The sequence below is a fragment of the Gossypium arboreum genome, chromosome 7, assembly GCF_025698485.1.
Source record: "Gossypium arboreum isolate Shixiya-1 chromosome 7, ASM2569848v2, whole genome shotgun sequence".
Taxonomy (NCBI): domain Eukaryota; kingdom Viridiplantae; phylum Streptophyta; class Magnoliopsida; order Malvales; family Malvaceae; genus Gossypium; species Gossypium arboreum.
The window spans coordinates 77270782-77276782 of NC_069076.1; positions in this window are offsets into that span (position 1 = coordinate 77270782).

Consider the following 6001-nt stretch of genomic DNA (forward strand, 5'->3'; position numbering starts at 1 on the left):
AATGTATTTTTTAAGTGTACTTGAGAGTGTAAACAAATTTTGTTTGTTGTCTAGGTTCTCAAGGGAGAACTTAGAGGTAAGTGATATAGGTTTTTAGATACAAAAGTAAGGTTGTTATACCCGGGTGTGATAAAACTTAAAGAACTTGTATCAATATTAAAGATAGTGGATTTACTCATTGAGTTAAGCTTTGCAGATGTAGAAAAATCAAACTACATAAATAATCTTGTGTTCTATTTTTTTGGTTTTGTTTATTATAGTGTCATCTGAAGTGACTACTACATTTATCACTTCCATTCAAGCCCTCTATTTTGGCTTAATAATTAACAACTATCTGTTTCAACAAGTTTAATCCTTTTAATATTAAAAAAAATTGACTTAGGCTTCTAGTCACTTTTTCTCTACTACGTGTTAGATAATGATATCATTATAATGCCTCAAATTTTTTGATACAAGTGGAACTGTTTCAGGACCCCTTACAATGATGTTTTGAGAAAATTCAAACATGAGATGAATAAAGAGAAATTTTTTAAAGGAATTATAGTGATTTGTGGTAAAAAATCAATAAAGAAGATTTGGATGTGAAAATGTGGAAAAAAGACTAAATTGGAAAAGTGAGAAAAGTATGAAGATTGAAATGTAAATAGACCAATTAAAGAAATTACGGATTGACAATGGTGTATTGATATCAAGATAACATAGAGTGTGTATTTGTATTAGAAAATTTATTTTTGGACTAAGTTGAATAAAATGAAAAATGCAAGTACCAAATTACAAATTTTCTATTTATGGCCTAGATCAATTTTGGATGCAACGTTGGCATAATTGAATAGTATTATGGGCCTTTATGGTGTTATGTGAAGTTTTAATGTGTTAAGTGTCATATTTGGTATTAATTAATGAAGTGACTAAAGAAAATGACTAAAAGTGTAAATTCCCCATTAAAGAATATCTTGGGACTTTTCAAGAGTATTATAATGAGAATTTTAGAATTTATTCTATATCTGTAAATATGAGAATTTTGATGGCCATATATTTTGGGAATTTTTAATTCATGAAAAATGAGGGCCTTTCATTTAAATTATGGGTTGACTTTGATTAGATTTTTATGGTAATAAAAGAAAGAAAAGATGAAAAGTTTTCATATTTTCCTCCCCATGCAGCCCCCTTCTCATTGAAGAAGAAAATAGTTTCTCTTCTCACTTATTAATTCTCTTTCTCAAATCTTACAAAAAATCTTTACTTTCCAATTTATTTTCTAGCAAAAATCTTGTAGAGAACTTATTTCTAAACTTGGTTCCACCATCATCTTCATCATTGGAAATTAGGGATTTCATAAGCTAGTGAGAGAAAGCTTGAGTTAGTGTGAGAAAGTGAAGAACAAAGGTAAGAAAATGCATTTTGACATCTCTAATATTACTATTTAAGGTTACATGTTATGATTTCTACATGAACATGAGCATTATGTGTGTCGTGTTTATGAAGAAAAGAAAGTGTTGTTAAGTGGGTGGTGGAGCTTTGAGCAAGAGAAGTCTTAGACTTGTAAAGAAGAGAAATTTGATGATTTTTCTCTTTCAAAAGAAGGTAAATACTCAAGGAACCATCTTTACCTTGTATGTATTAATATCGATAATCTTTATAATTTAAATGTTTACATGCCAAAATGGGGTCAAGTATTAATATTCATAAGTGAATGAAATATGATAAATAAAAATAAATAAATAAATAGAGACTAGTATAAACAAGCCGTAGTCTTGAGCTTAAAAGGTGAAAATTAAGTTGTAATGTGCCATGTTAAGTATTGGGCAAAAAACTTGACTTGAACTATGATAAATAGAAATTTTAACGAAGTTGATAAATTAGTGAAGAAAAGGGCAAGTTATGGTATAAAATGGGCTAGCAAGTAATTTGTGAGCAAACATGAAAAAAGGGTATTACAAATTGACTAGTATAATGATAAGAATTTGTAAAATGAGATATTTTATGAAATATAAATGTAATGGAAAATTGAAATAAGGAAATAACAAATAGCTTCATAAGCTTTTATGATTGTTTATCATGAGGTGTTGAACATATGTGAAATTATGTGTAAAAGGCACAATTATTAATGTTGAGATTCATCTATAATCATAAGAGTAAGAAAGTATTAACTCTGGAATCTAAATGAAAAAGATTGCTTATTGAGTTCTTATATATGAACATGATATGTGAATTCTACATTCGAAGTATCAAGTGGAAATATGCATGCATAAGTACCATAATGAAAGTGTGAAATTGTATGAAATGGTATAAGTGAGATTATGATTGTGTTATAAATGAAATTGAATTATTACTTAAACTTAGCCCTTGTAAACTTAGAGAGGTGGTTAGGATACAATAGATATGCCAATAGGGTTAGATATGTTAAGATCTAATTGCCTAAGTGTAGTGTATTCATCAATTTAGACTTGTCATTTTTCAAACAATTTGGTTTAAATAAAATTCCATTATACATTAATATCATTTGTATCTGTCCTCAACGATTATTGCACACAAAGCAAAATGTAAGTAAATATTGGCTTATTGGTTATCTAATGTTTAACTAATATTAAGTTGCAGTATGTGGTTAGATCATAATGCAAGAAAATAACTTATATTAGTAGATAATCTAAACAATTTCATCGTCTAATTGAAATTGAGAAAATCAATTGAAAGATTATTATACCATATATTAAGTCCAACTGGGGAGATACATTTTCTTGGGCATTGAAACTAATGACTCTCAGGAGATAGAGACATAGATGTGACTAACTGGACTAACAATACATATGATGTGACCCAAGTAAAATAGATCCTAGATCCAATTATGGATTTATTCACTTGTGACATTCATAATGTAACTTGCCTGAATCCTAAGTAAGTGACTAACTATGTGTGTGTGACTTGCATATGATGAAGGAAACTACTAGGAATTGTCGTTTCCATCGTCAAAAAGTTATGTTGATATTCTAAAATATATTCTTTTAATACCTTGTTTCAATCAAATTATGTTTTTCGTAGTCCATTTTTTTCTAATTGTGAGCTAAGAAGTGGCCACCATGAGTGCAATTTCTTGATTCATATTTGCTAGGAATTTATTATCTATTTGCATGCTCTTGTGATAAACAATCAATAGCAATCCCCTTGAAGCTTTAACAAAGATTTGAATAAGAGTTTTTAGCTTTTAAACCTAAATTGTTAAGTTCAGATGTAATTGTATTCTTTTTTCTAGGAAAGGAGAAGGGGCTAAGTTTCTTTTGAAAAATAACCACTTTCCATTCGGGTTGGCATTTATGCTTGGAATATTTCTTGAGATAGCATAGGCTCTCCACTTAAAGATTACACCATGTTATATGACCACTACTCATACATCCACTTGGTACACAAGAAAAGTAATAAGATATCACCTTCTGGGCATGTGGCAGCCAATGCCCTCCCTAATGCAATACAAGCTAGAAGCAAAATAACAAGTCAACCTCGAGCTTTCAGATTGGTCAGGTTCATTTCGTGAAATAACACTACAGGCTTTGTGATTAGAACTTGGCTTACAGCTATGCAACGACTAGTAGGTCATTGGTTTATTGGCCTAGAATGCTCTCGATAACAATAGTTGTAATATGTATATGTGTTACTTTACTATTTAAGAGCTATCACAAAGTTCTATACATGTTTTGACCCTTTAGGTGAGAATTGTTAGATTACAAAGCAAGTTGAAGTCTAGTAACTCTCCCTAAGTATTGTTTAATAGGTGGTTATAATTGCAATCGTTTATACTAGACTATAAAGTTAAGATTAGGTGAAGATTAGGTGGTATAACTCAAATGTTTGGATAGAGTTTGAGACAGAGTAATATGGTGGATATATATATGCATGTATCTATATTTATTGTACACCTCAGTCATCAATGTAATCCTTTTACATGATACATAATAGCATAAGTGTAGAATAGGTTCTCTCTAAGTCTGAGGTCATTGACTTTAACATTGGTAGCAATAGGAGAGGTACCTGCCAAAACCATTTTTAAATCGAGTTTTGGAAAATGGGAATTGACTTTAAGAAAAACGAAAACGGGAGTCGCCACTAATCTTTTTAGGTGTGATTGGATCACCTTATAAAATGTTTTGTTTTAAAATATTAATTTTGGTCTACGAAAGTCGAGAAAATGGATTCGGGAGTCGGTTACTTACGAGGAAGGGTTAGCACCCTCGTAACACCCAAAAATTGGTACCTAATTGATTATCAAGTGTCTTTAATGTCGGAAATTTGAAAGTTTTAAGATGCAAACCTCTTTTAATTAGAATGTCTCAATTTTGAAAATTAAGGCTCACTTATTTCAAACGAGTCAAAACATCACATCCAGTAAGTTAGGACGCAACATTTTAAAACCTTCGAAACTAAGCTCGTCTTTCGAAAATTTCTATCTCGAAACAACAAAACGCCATATCCAGTAAGTTAGGACACTATGTTTTGAAATCTCGAAATAATTGTTTAAGTTTTGAAAACTCAAAATCATTTAGAAGGGTGCTTGACTATTCGAATTCAACGAGAAAAGTCACAACCCAGTAAGTTAGGGCACTACCTTTCTCGAAGTTTCCAAACATCAAGCATTGCCTTTTATTTTTTTTTAAAAAACCTTGGAATATTATTTTAAATGATGTTTTAGTATGACATATTAATGCATCATGAAGCATAGATGTACAAAATATTCTAACATTTCCATACAAACATAAATAATATCATTAAGACAAAACTAAATAACATGAACATACGTTTAATAAAAAAATCATACTAGGGTAAATATAAGATAATAAACAAATAAAAACATGAGTAAACTAAAAGAAAAACATAATACATGCAAAAATTATACAACAATATATATCATAAAATAACACATAAAAGAAATAATTAAACATAGCATATAAAAAATGAAACTATGCAAAAATAAGATAAATGACATACACTAAAAAATGAATAAATAGAACATTTACAAATTATAAAAATATAATGCAATAGTTCAAAATACATGAAATGATAATATAATATATATACATGCATAGAAAATATATATTTGAAAATAAACTATATAAAAAGGTAAAATATTATAATATATAAAATACATAATCAAATGTATAAAAGATAGGAATAAATATACATATTTGGAAAAATGAAGAAATTAAAAATAAAAAAAGGTTGAAAAACTAAGATAGACGAAGAATAAAATAAGAACAAACCACAGAGAGTAAGAACGCAAGAGGGAGAGAAATTTGAGCGAATGCTCTCAAGAATTCTTATTGCTTCCCAAAACTCAAGTGTTTTACAATGAAGGGAGAGGCCTCTATTTATAATTGAACCTCCTCAAATCCAACGGTACAGATCAATTACATCAACGGTTAAGATTAAAAGGTATCTACAAATTAAATCTCTAAGATTACAAAATCATATCTTCTAAGATTGCATATCATATCTAAGATTGTATCATATCTAAGATTGCATATTGAAGATTATATTTCCATATGAGTCAAGCTTGTAGATGGACCTTAAATCTTTTCAAGTAATGGGCCATTCCAATCTGGCCAAATTATATTTGTAATTCTGGTCTGAACTTGGACTTCAAAATAAATATTTATTTATCCATCTATCTATTTTTCCCTTTTAAAGCCCGGTCAAATTTGGGCTATTACAGTACCCATTATAACCATTATTTTATATTTATCATTATGATAAAGTTGTCTTGCAAAGGTTGCAACATAGAGGAGTTTTTTTTGGAATGGTTATTTTTACTTTTTCTGAACTTTTCTTAAAATTTTGGGTATGATTTAAATTAAATTTAAACTAAAAAAAAACCATAAGTATTGTGTTAGAGTTTGTGTGACCCGAATCTCGTCACTTTTTGAAGAAATAACTACAGTGGCAAAATAAGGGGATCTATGGGGGTGAGAGGTCATAGGCCATACCGCACAAGTTGAGTCTATATAGAACTACA